Genomic DNA, 21383 nt, shown 5'->3' with positions numbered 1-21383 from the left:
AAATTAAACATCTACAAGGGATGGGAGATCTTAGTAAACACGTCATTTATTTGTTAGGGAACAAATGCCAGAAAGTTCCCTTTGTTTAATTTTTCCTTTTCTTTCTTTCTTTTTTTTCTTTCTTTTTCTTTTAATATACAACAAAAGAAAGGGAGAAATATCTAACAAAAAAAGTCTGTTCAAGGTAGGGAAATTTTGTGCAGCTTGAATTCATATGTGAGATTCTAACTGATCCTTTCATTTAAGCATACTTGTAATCCAGAACTGTTATCACTAGAGATCATTTGTAAAGCACTGAACATTCCCTTCATCAAGTATAAACTCTTTTCCTGTCAGGATATCATAGTAAACCTGTCAGTGTGTCTAGATACTCTGGTCATTTCCGCAGCCATCTGAGAGGGGTGTTACAAAGCCTGGGTCACTCCCTTACCCTAAAACTACAATAGATACAGGGCTTTATAGACATTCATGAACATTCTTTTTTCTTTTTTCTTTTTTTTTTTTTTTAAGATTTTATTCATTCATCTGACACACAGAGAGAGAAATCACAAGTTGGCAGAGAGGCAGGCAGAGAGAGAGGGGGAAGCAGTCTCCCCTCCCAGCAGAGATCCCAATGCGGGACTCGATTCCAGGACCCCGAGACCATGACCTGAGCCCAAAGCAGAGGCTCAACCTATTAAGCCATCAAATCAGACTATGGGCCCCTTGGATAATCTAGACATGAAATCAATTTAGGAACTAGCCTGGATATCAATTTGAGAACTGGTCTGGATTTCCTTTATTCAAACCAAGTCAACCTCAGATGAAAAGCTTTGAGTGTTTGAAGCATCAGGATGAAATTCTGTGGTCTTGCATCTTAATGCCATGCTCAGCCTAATATTCCCCAGAATTAGGGTTGTCATTTATCAAATATAAATACAGGAATTTCAGATAAACAAGCAAATTTCAATATAGAATGTCTTATCAGTAAAATGAAATAGATTACTTCTGCAAGTTTTAAGATTTTAGTCTAAAATAGTACTTATTATTAACTTAAATATGCCCAAAATATTTTATCCCATTTGGCCATAAAGGTCACAGGAAAAAATCACCTAACATGGTTACTTCATTTTAAATTTCTGTATATAATATAAAAAAATATTAACAAGTTTTAGAAATCAAGATATAGTAATTTTGGTAGGCTATTTTTCTACCTAAAATAGGCCTTACTCACAAATTTATCACTCCACCAATTATTCATTTAGTTTGTAGTTACTAAACATCAAGTTTTGATTTATTTTGTTTTGTTTTTTGTTTCTTTTTTTCCTCAGGAAGTAGATTTGATTTTGAAAAAACCCAGATAACACATCGAAGCTGTGCCCTCAAGAATCTCAGAGGAAGATACTGACCAAAAAAGCTGACAAATTTTAGATAATAGGGCTAGGTAGCATGTGACCACAATTGAACAAACCTAACTCAGTCTGCAAAATGGAGTGTTGAAAGAAATTTTATCAGAGAAGGGAATACCTGAGAAAAGTTATAAAGGGTACATAAGCGTGGGTTTGGGGAGAACAGTATGGCAGGTGATTTTCTAAGAGAGAGAAGAATGTGCAAAGACAAGGGGATGTGGTTTCTAAAGAGAATAGTAGGTGATTTTAGATACTGACATTGACACTGATGAGGGGTGAGTGGTGAGCAAAGAAGCTGAAGATGAAACTGAAGGTCATGGAGAACATTACATGACTTCCTAAGGAGAAGGTATTACAGGCATTAAGATACTTTAAACTAGAGAATTATATGATCAAATATGCATTTAAGGAAATTATTATTGGTGTAATTATGAACGTAGTATAAGAATGAGTCATTTTGATCTGTTGGGATACTAGTGATGTAAACATTCCTATAGATCACATGAGTTGGTCACTATTTTGAGTAGGGTAATGAGTATGGAGAGAAGGTGGCTTTCAGTGAGGCAGATAAAATTGTATTTCAGGAGCAATTGATGTGAAGTTAAATGGCTTGACTAAGTGTTTTCCATATTGTTTGCCTAAGTAAAAAGAGTGGCCGTTCACTGAAATATAAAATACAGAAGGATTAGGTTATGGTGTAAGGATAATAGGTTTTGGTTTTGGTATGTTAATATTAGGGGGCCAACAGAATTATAGGTTATACTGTTGAATGTATGGTGTCTAAGACTCATTGTAGACCTGATTCAGGATTAGAGATACAGAGGTGAAAATTCCCTAATTACATGATAGATGCCGTAACAATAGATCTATAGATGAAATAGCAGATTATCTCTGTCTTTTCTGATATGTTTGCTTCTTCCAATTTTAGCCTTGTTTTTCATTTATCAAGTGGCTCAATGCACACAGATTTAACTGAATAGTTTCCTGTCTTCTTCCATGATTTCAGGATATGGTCAATTATTCCTTCATTTCTGGAAATCATAGGTGAATCTTCCACTTGGAAGAACATGAAAAATATGATTCTCTTGCTATTTCAAAAATAAGTGTTTTAGTTGAAAGCGCTTAGGCCTCATGTCCACATGAAGCTTCAAAATTTTGTAACTGTCCTTTGACCCAAGAATACTCTAAAGCTAAAAATATGCTAATGTTATAGTCTCCTCTTGAGAATAAAAATTTGAAAAATAAGGGTACATGTTTAATGAAGCACTATATTTAGGTGTTCCTCAACTAAGTCTAGACTTATTTTCTTCACGTCCAGAAAAGTAGTAATAAAATGTTCCCAAACATACTTGATCTTATGTGAGCATCACTTTACAAAGATCACTTAAAAGTCTCCCACCATATAGGGTAAAAACACATCTGCATTTTTATCATTGGCTTCTTTGTACAACAACACAATAAATGGAAAAAGAAACAAAATTTAGACAATTTTATTTTTAATTTATAATCTGATATTTTTATATAAAAATTGGAAATCATGCTTGAGATTTAAAGCTTTTAAATAATGGAAAAGTGTTAAATGGCATTTGAAATTTGTCAAACTCTTTTACTTAAAAAATCATATAGTCACTCAGTTAACTTGACATATAATTTTCTTAGCTTTCCTTCTAAACACAAGCCTCATTAAAGTAAATCCAACATTGAACTCTGGAATGACATTAAAGTATGAAGTTGATTTTTAAAATCTGCTTCATAACACTTTTTTGTGACAAATGCAAGTTTCAATGTATTAAAAATACTCATTCAATATAAACAATCCTTGTGAGATAGGCAGGATATTATATTATATTATAATATGATATATTATCAATATTAATTAATTCCTGATTAATTTATAACAATAACAATTAACATAATTACATAATATGACCATCAAATTAATTATGCTTTATTAATTATGATTGATTGGTGTTTGTTAATTAGCATTAATATGATATTGATTGCATTATTTTTATATTATGTATTATATTATATTATTATATGGTATTATACCCTTTATTCAGAAATAAAGAAATTGAGGCACAGACAAATTTTAAGTCATTTGTCCAAGTTAACAAAAGTGATCGGTTTTAAAAGTTATGGGTAAGCTTCTAAGACACTGCTTTAGCCATATTTGCTAGAGAGCAAACTCAGCGTGAGTTATGAGGATAGTTTATGTGAGTGCAGTTTTCTTATTTCTCCTTATCTTATATCTGGTAATGGACACAGCCCATTTCCAAGAGAGAGAAAAACACAATTTTTTTTTTCTCCTGTCTCTCTTCACCTCTAGTGGGGTTAAAGATATTGCTCTGGCTAGAACAACAGTACTTGCTTGCTCTCTCTCACTTTTACTTTTTCTTCTTGTCCATAGATGGAAATGATGTCTCAAGATTTTTGTTTGTTTTTGTCATGTCAGTGAGATGCTCACAGCAAGGCGGACTTTTTTTACGTTTGTGTGCATGCACGTGTGGGGGATGGAATGGGTATTGAAATGGCAATTAGATTCTGTATGAATCAATTTTGAGATAACGAACTTGAGATAAATAGATGAACAGTCTTTCAAAGGTTTGACCTAGCTTTTTAGAACTCCCAGCTTTGGGAATTAGGCCAAACCCTGGCCCAAGAATAAATTGTCAGTGTTTTGTCTCCTTTGACAACTTTTGACCATCTCTCAGGGACATTAGTTGTTTAACTGTGGTCTGTGAGATGGGCATCTCTTGAATATTGAACAAAAAGATTACCTTAAAATATCCACACATCACCCAAAATCTAATGTAAACTAATAAACTATTAAGAGCAAAATTTCCTTTCAAATTACCTCATGTTTTAAAAAAAATTACCTCGTGTTTTTAATAGGGCTCTTAGGTCTCACTTCATTACAGCTAATTTTTTCCTGCATTTTTAGAATTCTATTTACTGTTTAGTACAATCCACTCTGGAATTTGTTTTCATCACAGAATTATTTTTATATTGAGACTGATGTTTTATCATTGATAGATTTTCTTTTAATATATCACTTTATTTCTTTTTTGTTGTTATTGTCATTGATAAAAAAAGAAGTTTACACACAGAATAATTATTAGTCAAATATACACCAAAATATTAATAGCAATGGTTTCTGGGTTGGAAGATTATGAGAGATTTTTTTTTTTAATTTCTATGACGAACATACCTTGCTTTTGTAATAATAAAAGTCAATTAAAAGTTAATTCTTAAATCTCCTGAACCCCAGATCTAGTTCCATTTCTCTGTGTTTATTAAAAAACTAAAAACACAATAAAACTTTGCTCGCTTGAGCTTCTTGCATCATTATCATCATATATTATTTTAGTATTGTAGGGAGCTAGTGTTTTCTTAGAAACTAAAAACTTCTACTGACTAGACAAACAATATGAAGCCACACTGGAGGTTCTCTTCATGAAATTTGTGGATTTGCTACGTCCTACCAGAACCTCTGATGTCTTGTCATTATATAGATTAGCTGCCTAATGAGTGAATGGGAGCCATTAACCCTGATAAGCTGAAGAAAAAAGCACTTCAGCAGTCTATCCTAATCAATCCTGAGTCTCATTTTTTCCTTGTTTAGCTTGTTTAATCAACAGAATCATTATTGAATAAGCTCCCCTTTATTTCTCAATCATGTCTCTTTTACTGTGTTATCTGAAGTAGAAAGAGTGGTCCTCTGCCTGACAAAAACCTGGTTCACATATGTGTACATAGAGTACAAATATGCAACAGTGCATATTTATTAATAATGTTAGCTCATGAAAGAATTTAAATCAGTGCTTGACACACAGTAACATGAAAACTATATTAGGTATTATCATGATTCATATTTCAAATGTTTTGAATTGCCCTGATTCCTTATCAGTCTTAGGACATCAGCATTTTAAGATCTTAAGATATTCCTGTTCATATTCATACCCAGAAAATTGGCATTTATACAATAATAGCAGGTAAATACATTTTGGAAAAAATTGGGATAAAAATAGATATACAAATGTAAAGCCAATATCATTTCATTCAAGTTAATGTTTGATCATTTAACTCTGTCTGGGATTTAATTTTTTTCATTTTTTAAATTTTAACTTTTTATTTAAATTCCAGTTATTTAACATACAGGATAATATTAGTTTCAGTCATAAAAATTTTGATTCATAACATACATATAATAATTATATTTAATCCATCCTTCCTCCATCTTCACTCCAGCAACCCACAGTTTGTTCTCTACAGTTAAGAATCTGTTTTATGGTTTGCCCCTCTTTGCTTTTTCCCCCTTAAATTCATCTGTTTGTTTTTTAAGTTCTATATGTGAGTAAAATCATATGGCATTTGTCTTTCTCTGACTGAATTATTTCACTTAGTAAAATATCTCTAGATCCATGCATGTCATTGCAAATTGCAAGATTTCAATCTTTTTTATGGCTAAGTAAATATAAATATATATATATGTGTGTGTGTTTTATATATATATATATAACATATAATTAATATAAAATAAAATAAAATAATATAATATATAAAGATATCTTATAACATCTTCTTTATCTGTTCTTTCAGTCAATGGACACTTGGGCTCTTTCTATAATTTGGCTATTGTAGGTAATGCTGTTATAAAAATTAGGGTGCATGTGTCCATTTGGATTAGTATTTTTGTATCCTTTGGGTAAATAACTAGTAGTATAATTGCTGGATTGTAGGGTAGTTCTATTTTTACCTTTTTGAGAAAACTCCATACTGTTTTCCAGAATCTGGTCCAGTGTGCATTCTCACCAACAGTGTAAAAAGGTTTCCCTTTTTCCACATATTTGCCAACACCTGTTGTTTCCTGTATTGTTAATTCTAGCCATGCTGACAGGCATGAGGTGGTATCTCATTGTAGATTTGATTTGCATTTTCCTGATGATGAATGTTGAGAATTTGTCATGTATCAGCCATCTGTATGTCTTCATTGGAAAAAAAATATCTATTCATGTCTTCTGACCATTTCTTAACTGGATTATTTGGTTTTGGGGGTTGATATTTAATTTTTTACATATTTTATGTAATTGTTTTCTGGCTTTTCGTATGTTATTATGAACATGAAACAGACTTCCAAAATCAGGCACTATACCCACATTGTATGTATAATCTTTTCTCCTGATTTCTAAATATCTGGAAGAAAATATTCTGATGCAAATATAAGTTCCTACAAATCTCCTCTTTTTAAGTATTATAGTTTGAAATGATTAGCAGTGGTTTTTTTGTTTGTTTGTTTTTTGTTTTGTTTTAAGGCAGATATCATATTTTATTAAATTTAGTATTACTGGCACCTATTACAATAAATGGTTACAGAATAAGAGCTCTATAAGCATATGTGGAAATAAAAAGAAAATGAATGATATAAAATAAAATGGCTCTTCAATATTCATCAGTAAGTCTTTACTGTGCAGCATTTTTCATGGCTTTAACATCTTGCTAAGAATCATGAGGGATTTGGATTAATCACATTTAAGATGACAAATCTTTTTCCCCTAAGGATACGGAGACCAACCAAAAAAAAAACAATCAGTCAGTCCTTCATTCTTATAACAAATATTTACTGATCAGTTCAGAGCTTTTCCTGCTTTAGTTTCTGGAAATGTAGGACAGGGTGTCTACCCTCAGAGAAATTATGCTCTATGAAGGGGAGACAGAACATATATGAAATGAGGGCAGAACGTGGGGAAGAATTTATTTTATATAACACGGTCTAGGAATGATAATCTTATTATTTTTGGTGACTTTATTTATGAACTGAGACTTGTAACTACCACACTGTCGTAACTGTGGGTACAAATGTATATATCTCAGGAAAGTATTGTCAAGAAGAAGGTATATCACACACAAGCCTTTCAGGTAGAGGTATGCTTGGTGTGTCAATAGACTAGAAAGAAGGATGATAATGTGTCTGGAGCACAGCAAGTGAAATGGAAAATAAATGATTTCAGAAAGATAACCAGAAACCAAAACCTGTAGGATTTTATAAGCCATTCAAAAATACTATGATATTTTGGCTAGAGTAAGATGAGAAATCATTGAAGGCTTTGAATAGAGGAGATATGTAACACAATAAAGATTTTAAAGTACCATTGGTAGGAATTGAATACAGAATAGATTTCAGAGACCATTGAATTTCCTACTTGGTTATGTTAAAACATGAACTATGTGTTATACTACTAGGGTTTATTATTATCCTTTTAGGGGGCAACAATTATTTATAATAAATATAAAAATTTTTCAATCTTTTCCAAATATCATAATTGGAGATAGGGTGGCCAAATACTTTTTTATTGAAGTAATTTTAAATTAGGCAATTATTGACTTGAAAGTTTCAAATATCAGTTGATTATGATAACTGCCATAAATGTGTCATTTAATTCAGTGTAAATGAAACACAATTATATATATATATATACATGATATATACACACATATTAAATGGTATGTGTGTGTATATAATTTAATAAGATATATATTAAACAAATTTTTGACTTATGTTAAAATAATGTTAATGTTTTCAATAAGGCAAATATAAATTCTGGGTAACTTTGCTTTTTTTGTTTTTTTGTTTTTTTATAGATAACTTTGATGATGAGGGCTACTTGAGTGGAAATATTCCAACACTTTCTCTAAAAAATTAGAGATAAAAGAAGGACTGGTAAATCCACATGAATCTCATGCCTTCAGTCTAACTGGAAAACAGTGAACGCTACAAATTTAAATTATCTATTAATAGTAAAATAAACACCCATTTTAGTAAAACTATTTATTAAGTTCTGGCTCAAGCCTTTTCAAAGAACCAAGAGACAGTCTTAAAGAAACAAAGTCAAACAGAGAAAGTCAAGTATCATATGGTTTCACTTACTTGTGGAGCTTAAGGAATAAATAACACAGAAGACACTGGGAGATGGAGCAAAGAAGTGAGCAGGGGGAAAATGGAGGGGGAGACAAACCACAAGAGACTGTGGACTCTGAAAAACAAACTGAGGGCTTTGGAGGGGAGGGGGCTAGGAAGTTGTGTGAGCCTGGTAGTGCATATTCTGGAAGGCTCTTATTGCATAGAGCACTGGGTGTGGTGCATGAACAATGAGTGCTGGGACACTAGAAAGAAATAAAATAAAATAAAATAAAAGATTAAAAATAATCACTATTAATAGCATTCTAAATCAAAGAAGCCTGGATTGAAACAAACAAACAAAAAAACCAACAAAACAAAACAAAACAACAAAGCTCTACAAGCAAATGGAGAATTAGAAGATATAATGTGGAAATACAGTTACTAGGAGAAAGTGTACTCTACATATGTAAATACCAAGAGTCATATTAAGGGGCACCTGGGTGGCTCAGTTGTTAAATGTCTGCCTTCTGCTCTGGACATGATCCCAGGGTCCTGGGATTAAGCCCACATTGGACTTCCTGCTTGGTGGGAAGCCTGTTTTTTTTTTGTTTGTTTGTTTTGTTGTTGTTGTTGTTGTTTTAGTTTATTATAATTGACACACAATGTTACATTAGTTTCAGGTGTACAACATAGTAATTCAACTTCTCCATATTTTATGATATACCTGCCACAGTAGCTAACCATCTGCCACCATACAATTCTGTTACAGTATCATTGATTATACTCCCTTAGTTATGTTTTTTATTCCCACAGTTTATTCATTTCATAACTGGAAGCCTATTTCTCTAAAACCATTTTTCCCAGCCCTCTGACAGCCATCAGTTTGTTCTCCGTATTTACAGCTCTGATACTGCTTTTTGTTTTTTTGGTCATTTCTTTCACTTTTTAGATTCCACATAGAGTGAAATTGTATGGTATTTGTCTTTCTCAGTCTGACCTATTTAACTTAGCATTATACTCTCTAAGTCTATTCATGTTATTGCAATGGCAAGATCTCATCCCTATTTATGGCTTCATAATATTCCTATCTGTGTGTTTATGTGTGTGTGTGTGGGAGGGGTTGTTTGTGTGTATGTAGATGCTACATCTTCCTTATCCATTTGTCTATCCATGGACATTTAGGTTGCTTCCCTCTCTTGGCTATTGTAAATAATGCTGCAATAAACAAGGGTGCATATAGCCTGTTTTTCCCTCTCTCACTCCTCCTGCTTCTGCTCCCTCTCTGGCTGGGTCTATCTCTGTAAAAAAATAAATATATAAAAAAATAAAAAAGAACAGTCATATTCAATCTAAGCACATAGTACAGAAAAAGAAATTCAAAAAATGCAGGATTACCTGAGACAACCTTAGAAAAACAGTGCTTTTTAGAAAATATATTTTTAAAAAGGAAGAAGCTCCTCAGAAATTAAGCAGGAAAAGAAAACACTTAAAATAGGAACTTAAATCCTACAAGAAAAAAGAGTATTAAAAACCAAATTCAAAGGAGTAGTGACTAAAGAAGAACAGATTCAAATTATGGCTTAAAAGGGGAATTTAAAAAAAAGTAGAAAAACAATCTCATGAATGAAAATGAGATAAAGGAAGAAGGTAAAATGTTCTTAGAGAAAAAGCATTTAAAAAGAAAGCAGACAAAAAAGAGTACATGTACAATTGAATTGCATGAAGAAGGAGATCTAAACAATGGAACAGAATAAATATTTAATGCTATAATTTAAAAAAAAATCCAGAAGTAAAAGAAGACCTTAATTTACATATATAAAATGCTCACCAGGAATTTGAGACAACTGTCCCTGAATAGTCTACTATAAGGCATAACATAGTAAATTGCTAGAATTTAAAGATTAGAAAAAAATCCTCAGAGGCTCCATGGAAAAAGATCAAATAACTTATGAGAGTATTATACTAGCATCAGATTTCTGAAAAGCATCATAAAGATGAAAGTGACAATGAGGAGTTTTCAGGAAACTTGAGGCTTAACTTACTCAATACGTATGATTTTGATTTTGTCTCAGAGAGAATTAGCCACTCCATGCTCTATACAATAAACACATCTAAGAGTGAGTTGAGCAAGGTGGAAATAATACAAAACAAGGGCTTAAATTCTAATAACAAAATACAGCTCAACCCAAAAAGCATTAAAATCCACTGTTTAATGCAAAGATTCACATCACCACGATGATACAACTTACAAATATTTACCGGTTAAAATGACAAAGAAATTACTTTTATAAAACCTAAACTTTAAAAATTGGCAGGGAATATAGACATAAATGCAGTAAAAATAGAAGACTTTCACATAATTCTCTCAATATAATATTGATCAAGGGGAAAAAAGATAAAAATGTAAAAAAATATGGCTCATGGCTGATTTTATGGTCCTACCTCACACCCTGATTTAGGGAAAACACCTTTGTATCTAGCTCTAGCATGCATGGAACATCAAGAAAATTGATCAGGTTACAAAGAAAGCATCAATAAGTTTAATGAAATGGAAATATTGCAAAGAAAATTACCCTGATCACAAAAAAATAATATATCACTAATGACAAAGTCATAAAGAAAGTTCTACATGGCAATTTAAATAATAAAACCACCACATATCAGGATATATTGGATAAATAAAAGCCATATATCAAAGGAAAATCTAGATCTTAAGTTTCATTTATCATAAAAAAGTTAAAGAATAAAAATAAATTAATTCAGAACTCAAAATTCTAGAAAATTTTCTAGAATTTCTAGAAAACTCTAAAGTAGACCCAAAGGGCACAATAGAACAAATAATAAAAATATAACAAAATGGCAGAAATAAATAGGGTAGAGCACAGAAAAATAGTAAACTAATAATTCAAAATCTCATATTTAAAAATATCAAAACCAAAATTGAGCAAACTCAATTAAGAAAATGTGAATAAAGCATAGAATAAGAAATGATTAAGGAGATCGAATGATAGAAAAATAACACATTTTTAAAGATTATAAGAGTTATCAGAACTCAATATATTTATGTTTTTTAAAGAAAATGACAATTTTTGTAGTAAAGCAGTTTACTATAATCCAGTAAACATTTTTTTAAAAATCTCAATAAGACTGATTTTCCTAGAAGAAATAGAGAAAATTATTAAGGAAATGGCCTATAGACGGAATTACAGTATCTGGTTGATTTCCAGAGGTATTTTATAAAACATTCGTGTAATCTAAATGCTGTGTATATTGTTCTAGAGCATAAGCATTTCAAATTATTTTTATGAAGTATATTATTGTATCTAAATCTGATAAAGATAGTAGAAAAGAGGAAACAGGTAGAAATATAAAGCACTGACATCATAGAAATATATTTTCTTTAAACTGTTCAGTAAACTACAAAAGAGCCACTATATATATGTATTTTTTTTTCTTTATGAACATAGGCAAGTAGATAATGAATGTTCTTCTGAAATAAAAACATATTAAAATAACTTTAAAAAGAAAAGCTAAGAGAAGCAGTGGCTCTACCATACATTAAAAATACTATAACACCTTTATAACTATATTTGCATGGTAATGATATGGAAAAAGATGGCCAGTGAGATAAAATAGAAAATAAAATAAATAAAGCCAAGTATATGTGAAATTCTGGTATAGCAACTATTGGATAAAAGATAACTTTAGATCCATACCTCAAACTGTAAGCATGAATAAAATCTAAATGGTTCAAAAATCTTTTTGTTAAAAAAAATAATAAAGAAAGAAAAGAAGCTGCATAAATACTACAGTAATGAGATATCAGGGAAAACTTTTCCAAATTTGAGTCAAGATCTAGATGCACTGAAGATTAATAAATTTGAATACATTTAAAAAACTTTCATTGCACACAAAAAAAGCACAAAACAGCAACAACAACAAAAAAGTACACAAGCAAATTTTAAAGACAAAAAGACAAATGACAAACAGAGAAAAATATTACAGATAAAATTCCACAACTTGTAGAAGTTCAAGGTGAAGAGTCCAAATACTCAATAGAAAAAATAACAGAGAATTTAAAAGAAATAATAAAATACAAATAATACAAATACAAATCATAATAAAATACAAATCTGAAGCAAAAAAAAGTCTAAAATGTAATGTAAATAAACAAACTAAACTGTTTTTCAAATAAATAAATCTATTAAATAAATATCTGTGTTAGAAAGTAATATTCAAGGAGTGATAGGGCATGACCAAGACATGGCGGCTGCATGAAAGACCTTCCACTGTTCATGGCTTGGGCAATCTGAACATTAAAATACATAAAGAAGTAGTAGATAATATCTCACTAAATAAAAAATGGAATCTATGGGACCTTAGTGAGGTAAATTCCTAATTAAGTATGCACATGTATAAAGCAGGAGGAAAAGTTCTTATGTTTGGTAGAATGCCAACTAATAAATTCAAAAGGAATGATGAAATCTGCAAATCACCATCTGACAAACATCAGAGAAATAGAAATAAACATCATAGAAATAATTGATTCAGTTAGGGATAATCAAGAAGTGCTAACTCTCTATTGTGAAAATTTAATAGGAGAAGGGATATTTGCTTATTCTCAAAGTATCCACCCACAAAAGATTTGCTAATTATGAAGGGAAAATATTAATTTTACTATGGAGAAATAAATCTAGCCAAATTCATCTTAACCAAACGATCAATCATTACCTGTAACCAAACAAAGCCAAAACTTACAAAACCTCTATTTAATCAAAAGGAAATAACAGTTAAATAGAAATTGGGAGAAATTCCACAAAATAACTGGATTGTAATCTTCAAATTTATCAAGGTCATGATGGGTAAAGAATAACTAAGGAACAGTGATACACTGTAAGAAGATAAATAGATTAAAGCAAAACATAATATGTGATTTTAAATTGAATTGTGAACCGGTATTTTTGTAAAGCACATTATTGAGACAATTGGCATTTAGTTCTATAAGTTAGATAATAAAATATCATAAATTATAAAAGTACCATCTTGTACAATTATACAAATATAATTATTATATATAAACAATTTTTTGCTGATAGGGAACATACACAGGCATTATGTCCCCAACTTATTTTCACATGGTTTAGAAAAATACAAAATGTATTCATGCAGACAGAAAATTATAAAGCAAAATATGGTAAATGTTAACAACTGAATCTGGGTTTAAGGTATATACTAGCTGTATGCACAACTTTTGAAATTTTCCTGTAAATCTGGAATACTTTCAAAGCAAAAAGTTAGAAGGAGTGAAAATAATTTCTTATAAAATACATATTTAATGTCTGCCAGCATTAAGATAAAGATAGACATCATAGTTTAAAGTTCATTGGACAAATTGCTCTGGAGATACAGTTCTGACACTTATTACGTGTAGTATCTTGTGCCAGTTATTTTATTGACTTTGTCTCTGGTTCCTTCTCTTTAAAATAGAAGTGGTCTTCTATCATGAAGATTTTATGATATAAGACTATCATGAAGATTACATGAATCACTATATATATAAAGCACTCAGACAGAGACTGTCACATAATGAATGCTATATAAATGCTTGTTAAAGAAAATTTATTTATTTTGCCATCTGTACTGAATCAAAGCACAAAATTTTTCCTTATACTTAATATCTATGATCAATGAGTACAATATAAGAACCATGGTGTATCTTGTTGAGAAATGAGTTCCTGTTGAAGACCAGGCACACTGCATTAATTTTAAAAGCAGAAACAAAAGTAATGAGAACTAAGACAAATTAAGTAGTAGCAACTCAGAGCCAGACCATCTGGTCCAATCAAGACCCAACATTAGTGTAATTCAAATTAAAAATCAGCATCTCTTGGTTTTCTGATTAAAAAAAAAAAAAAAGAATATGCACCAATCTAAACTTAGACCATAATTTTGACACAGAAGGTAAAGAGCATAGTTCTGAGAAAGACAAATTAAAGCAGACAGACGAAAATTTATTAAGGGTAACAGATGAACATAAAACCACCATTCATATTGAAAAACATCATATAAAAACTGAAAAAAATAAGTTCTGGGGGATAAGCATGAAATTTTTGTATTGTGTTGTTTGCTATGTATGTTTTTGAGTGGAATGCATAGTTTAGTCTGGGTGTAATTTGTTTATGGATGTTTAGAAACTCGGTATAGCTCTATGTACTTGGAAGCAATGTTTGTCTATGTATGTGTATTTATGTGTTGATATTACTTCTGTTTAGGTTTTATACAGAATCAACAAAATAGACAAATAGAGGCCAGACATTAAAAGGAGGAAAAGGAAACATTAGCTACAGTAGGGGAAAGTTTAAGCAAAGATGAAAGGAATGCTTTTGAAACTCCATCACTTGAAAGGAAACGAAGAAATAGAAAAGGTATGGAGTGGTTAGAAGGATTCTGGGGAAATCGCCCAAAGAGTATGCTGGAATCTGATCTCAGAGAGCCAGTGGACTAGGGCAAGAGGCAGACATGTAAATGGCAGCACATCTGTATTCAATCACTGCTTTTTTTTTTTTTTTTCATGAATGCTCTGTTTCTCCTTTCTTTCTCTGAAATCACCCTTCCAAGAGCCCTGAGGCCATTGGAACATGTGTGCTTCCTCCTAACAAACTCCTCTTGGCATCAAGAGACCTGTCTCTGTTAATTTAACACAAAGCTGAAAGTATACATAGAAAATTTAGTTCAAGGACTTAATAATATTGATCTGAAAGTCTTGTCTTAAATTGCTGGATTTGTAATCTGTGCCTGAGTCACAAGAGTCTCTAACTTCCATAGTTTGGCTGGGGGGAGGGGGTTTGGGAGAAGGGGATGGGATTATGGACATTGGGGAGGGTATGTGCTTTGGTGAGTGCAGTGAAGTGTGTAAACCTGGTGATTCACAGACCTGTACCCCTGGGGATAAAAACATATGTTTATACCAAAAGACTAAAAATGAAAGAATGAATGAACTAAAATGTAAAAGCAAAAATTGTTTTACAAAAAAAAAAAAAAAAAAAGTCTCTAACTTCAACCAGTGGAAAATGCAAAAACTGTAATAAAATCTATGCGATTTCATTCATGGTTGATGAGACATCTCTAACACCTTATGTCTCCTATAGATTTTTTTCATGTTTCACGTGTTTTCATTTGGAATCACTAAACTTTTGAATATAAGACCGTGTTTAGCTTTTCTCTCTCTTATCTCTACATTTCTTCATTCCTATATTTTCAATGTGAGCATGGCATTAATGATGCTGAAGTAATAAGCTCCTTTTAAGTGAAAGGTTTTCTTTAATGTTCTTCTATCCTTTATTTGACAGTTTAGGATATCCTCTATCTAGTCTAAAATATTATTTTCATTAAGGCCGTGAGTACTAAAAAATAATTGTATTTCCTTATTCTTATCATTTCTGATCTCTATGCTCCTATAGATAAAGTAAATAATTTCTCTTTCTTATCTATTTTACATAAGATTTGATTATCACACTTGTTCTACCTCTCTTGCTATCTTTTAAACTTTTTTGGTATTTTGGTACACATAATTTTTCCCATGATAAGTCTTCCCTGATATCACCAGCTCTAATTTAACAAGATGGTGCCTATTTGATTCATCTCTATCTTATTTTCTTCTGTATTGGAATGTTCTTTTCTTTAAAAAAAGAAGCCCCTCAAAATTTTATATTAATATATTGTTAGTTCCCTATGGCCAAATTCTACTTATATACCAAATATTGAGCATTATACCCTCACCACCATGTTCCAGACAGGGATAGGCATTTGTGATACAGAAATAAAAAATGGGTTCCAGAATTGCTCTCCAACAGAGAGGAAATATAAATAAAAATAGTGAAAAATGTGATGAGTGGTGTAAGAGAAGTTTGAACATAAAACCCACATGCAATTAAGAATAATCTACTATGTCTTTGAGTATAAAAGTAGTCTTCACAGACAATGCTCAACAAATAGGCGTAAAGGAGCATTCCAAAAAATCAAGATTCCCAATGGACAAAAATGTAGGTATATGAAATAGTGCAAATCAGGACACATTAAAACAGGAAATTTCAGTGTTGCTACACCATCCACACAAATGGAGACGAAGAGCAGAGAGGAAGATCAAAAGATAGAGGTTTTTGGCAGGGGTCTCTCTTATCTCTTGGAGAGTCATTATGAGATTTATTTTTTTATTTTTTCAATTTATTTATTTTCAGAAAAACTATTTTTTTCACCACACCCAGTGCTCCATGCAATCCGTGCCCTCTATAATACCCACCACCTGGTACCCCAACCTCCCACACCCCCGCCACTTCAAACCCCTCACATTGTTTTTCAGAATCCATAGTCTCTCATGATTCACCTCCCCTTCCAATTTACCCCAACTCCCTTCTCCTCTCTAACACCCCTTGTCCTCCATGATATTTGTTATGCTCCACAAATAAGTGAAACCATACGATAATTGACTCTCTCTGCTTGACTTATTTCACTCAGCATAATCATTGTGAGATTTTAGCAAAGAAGTAGTATGATTGTGTTCATATTTCAGAAAGATTGCTGTATCCTTAATAAAGAAAATGGATTGAAGAGAAATAAAATTGAAAAATAGGGGCTAAATTTGTAAACTATTGAACTATTCAGTCAGACTTGATTTAAAAAAAAAAAAAAAGAAGAACTAGATAAGTGGTGATATGAATTAAGAGAAGGGGACAAATGTGAAATCCTCTAAAAGGATAGACCCAACAGAATTGTGTGGCCGGTTGCATATGGGTGATTAGAAGTCAAATATAGTTTCTGTGTCTTTGTATTTAGCAACCAGGTTGACAAATGCTTCAATAAAGATGAAGAAAACAGGGAGAGAAACAGATAGATTCTGGGGAAGAACTGTTCAAATTTGTGTTTATACTACTTTTCTACCTTTAAGCTTGTGGAGTTATCAATAAAGCAGGAACAATTAGCAGAGATCTGAATTAGAGGTAAAGCTTCAGCATTTTCAGTACATTTATAGTAAACAAAGCTCTGGTCATGGATGAGGTCACTCGGGCTGAAAGATCAGTATAGGAAGCAACTCTATAAAGTGAGATAGGGATCTCTCACTCAGAAAAAGGATCATGGGAGTGGAATGCAAGAGTTTCCTTTTCAATGATAGAGAAACAGGATCAAAGAAATAATGGAGACAAACCATAAGTGACTCTTAATCTCACAACAAACTGAGGGTTGCCGGGGGGAGGGGGTTTGGGAGAAGGGGGTGGGATTATGGACATTGGGGAGGGTATGTGATTTGGTGAGTGCTGTGAAGTGTGTAAACCTGGTGATTCACAGACCTGTACCCCTGGGGATAAAAATATATGTTTATAAAAAATAAAAAAAAAAAAAAAAAAAAAAAAAAAAAAAAAAAAAAAAAAAAGAAATAATGGAATGGTGCTTGTTTAGCTCAGTAGGTGGAACATGGGACTCTCAATCTCAGAGTTGTGAGCTTGAGCCCCACATTGCATGTAGAGATTACTTTAGAAATCTCAAAGAAAAAAGAATCACTGAGGTGAAGAAATATAAGGGTTAATATATGTTTATTGAATTTGGCAATTAGAAGTCCTTTATGGGGTCACCAAGATGATCGTTAGTGCAGTGGAATGTTCATGAGCCAGATCACATAGCATAGGATGGAGAGAAATGCAGAGATCTCCTTCCATGAAGTAAAGATTTGATAAAGGAAACTGGGAGTGTATTATAAGGAAATAAAAGATTGAAAGAGGGAGAGAGAGATTGTTAATATTAGCAATGCATGATTGTGTGGAAGGAAATCTGCCAGAGAAGACAGTGAGAATCATTACATACCACAGCTTTTACTACTACTAGCTGTGAAGAAAGAAGTGGCAGTTCCATTTCAGAGGGCACCCGATGAAAAGGTGGGATAGGAGAAGAAGTACTGACTTAGATCAACTAAACTAATATGTGCAAGTATACTGTACATATGCATATTTCAGATTATTTCTGGAGCTATGTCTAAACCCCAGTAATGACTAAAGGTAGAACATTCGGACATATTCGTGAAAGGAGGAGAGGCTCTTGGCCAGCAAAGCCTACTTGTACTATCCAACGCTGCTTATCCCAGTATTGCAGCTACTTGCCTGTGGTCCCAGAAATCACGGTCTCCCTAATCGTGCATTACTTTATCCAACTTCCACTGAAGAATGCTCTTCTATAGTCAAGCCAGTGTGTTTACTCTAATCTTCTCTATGTTCCTACATCGTTTTGTTTCAACATCCTTGTATTTTTTATCTTTATTTTCCAGCCTTTTGCCTCCCTGTTTTTGGGGGATATCTTCCCTCGTTTGCTGTTAAGTTCTGCAATTTTACCAAGTAAACTCACTTCTGTTCTAAATAACGGAAAATGATTCTTATAGAATAATGATTCTTTTCTAAATAATTAGGAATGTGTTGTAGAGTCATTCTTTCTAATCCTTTAATGTAGTGTTTTCAAAATACTAATGGAAGCTTGTATTTCCTTTTGAGCAGCAGAGGGTCTTATGCATCTTTTCCCCAGTCCTTTATATGGCATAGCTAAGTATTAGGGATTTAGTCACTGCATTATTCATATGATGTTTATAGTCACTATTTTGCTTACTAATAAGGTGAGGCATTTCTTATGTATTCCATATTTATATGGTTCATCCTTTGACCTTTGTCTACTCTTCGTTCAAATGATTTCTTAGTGCCAATTCCCTGACACTCCCATGTAAATCACACCCTTCCAAAAACATGTTGCTACCCTCCTCTCCCCTCTACATTTTCTTCCTAGAATATCATAGCATTTATATTTTACTTATGGTTTATATTCTATAGCCTGAATTAAAATATTAATTGCATGGAGGACAAGATTTGCATCTGTTTTATTCAGTGATGTATTTTCAGATACATAGAATGAAGCCTGGTATGGAAGAGAAACCCAAATATACATATATTTAAAAATCTATAATGAAGCTTATTAGCCACACTTCCCTTTTCCAGTTCTACATTTTTTTTCTGTTTCATCCCATATTTTTTACATTTCCACAAATATGCCACCTCTTCAATAATATATTTATATAAAATGCTATTATTCTTAAATATTTTACCAATGCTCTAAAACATATTTAAGAAGCTCTGTTAATTCAAACAAATTGTATAAGAGAAGTTTAAATTAGGAGTAAACTGGGAACACATTTATGGAAACTCTTCTCTTAATGAGCCTTGAAGTAAGTTAGGAAACAGCTTTAATTCTTTTGAGCCACTCTGGTTCTATTTAGTGCATTACAAGTTCAGTGGTTAAATAGTTCCTTAGTGGAATAAAGCTGAAATGACTCTATTACACTAATGACAGGGCTTGATTTGATTTTTTTTTTTTTCTTTAGAGCTGAGAACAAATTAGGTCATAGTGATGGATTAGATCCAAGCATAGTATCTTGGCTTGACATAGAGGAAAAGTTCTGGTCCAGAATTACAAAACATCTATATTTGTAGTGCTACATTTGTGACTATGTACATCGAGAGTGATGAGATTTGTCGATGAGTAGAATAAAAAAGAAATAAGAAATGAATCCCATGGGAAAGTTAATTGGAGAAAGAGATTTTTCTTGAGTTTATAGGTTAGGGATCCTTTGATGCCAAAAAGTCACACCTTTTACAGTCATTGAACAAGTTGTGACTGAACATGAGCTAATGTCCTGTCTAAGCTTACATAGATATGCATAAGTCTTGTCACAATGGAGAAGTATCTTTGACTTTCATTAAGCTCAATGGAACTCGACTGATTGTCCCAGGAAACTGATAGCATAGCATTCTGAATTGATCATTAGAATGGATGCTGGCAAAGTGCCCTGTCTAGCTCTGTCTTTCGTTTGACTGATTTCAGACAAATTTCCATAGGTCATGTGTTGTTGCAAAATAGATACAGGAAGGCTTGAGACCTGGTTCTGTCAAGGAAACAGAAACCACAGAACTCATGGGAAGCTGACCTTGAATTCTCCCACTTGAGTGATGAACTCTCAGGAAAATGCTGGGGTTGTTTGAATCCATTATTTCACTTGGTGAGCAGGCAGGCGCAGAGCCAGCATTTCAAAAAAGGCTGGCATAATAAAAAAGGGTTAGGAGGGTATGAAAAATTCCTGATATTGGCAAATGGAATTCCTTGCACCTGGTAGAAGCTTATTCTATGAGGGCATTATCTGCAGCTGTGTACCTCCTTGAGGACTTTGGAGATTTGGTAGATTTGGTAGATTTCCACTTTTTGTTGGTCAAATTCTATCCCATTGTTTCATGACCACACATCCAGGAACATACAGCAAATTAAAGGTGACATTACTGAAATTTGCTTTTATTAAACTCCAAAACATCTCTTATCCTTTGCTCCACATTCCTTTTTATTTGTGTCTTCTCTAAATCCAAAACAAACCAATAAAGACAAAAAATAAAATGTAAAGGTTTGTAGCTTCAAACGGCAGCTAACAATTCAATATTTGTTGGACCTACCTTTTTGAGGCATGAACACGAGCTACATTGAATATTTGAAGGCCCGGAAAAGTCTATGGATTCCTGGTGGTTTAGAAACCTTCTCAGCCAGACCTGTGACAGCTCATGGTAAGACTGAATCAGAGGCATCCATAGATCTTCTAAAGTCCTACCGTAACTCCTCCATCTTCATATCTTTATCACTGCTTGCAGTAGTAAAATATTGCAGAACGTTTTTTTTTGACAGTAGTACAATCAAATTTAACTGATAAAAATAAATAGAAAAGCCCTAAATGTTGGATATTTAATAATTTTACAAAAGATCTATTAAGATAATTCATGTATTATAAAATCGTCCTTTTAAAAATGTATATAGCAACTAAAATTTATATAACCAAGATATCTAGGAAGAATTCACAAGGGTAACTTAAAAATAAAATTTGAACTGAATGTCAGTGAAAACAACATATAGAAACAGAAGTAATATAGCTAAGGAAGTGTTTAAAAGAACATTTATAATTGTAAAGTCTTAGGAAAAAATGTTTATTGTTAGCTATCAAGTTTTTATATGAAGAAGACAAGAAAAGA

The sequence above is a fragment of the Mustela putorius genome, unplaced genomic scaffold (genome assembly GCF_011764305.1).
Source record: "Mustela putorius furo isolate JIRA1106 unplaced genomic scaffold, ASM1176430v1.1 tig00003863_pilon_pilon_pilon, whole genome shotgun sequence".
Taxonomy (NCBI): domain Eukaryota; kingdom Metazoa; phylum Chordata; class Mammalia; order Carnivora; family Mustelidae; genus Mustela; species Mustela putorius.
The sequence above is the reverse complement of the archived record's forward strand: the minus strand, read 5'-3'. Positions refer to the sequence as shown.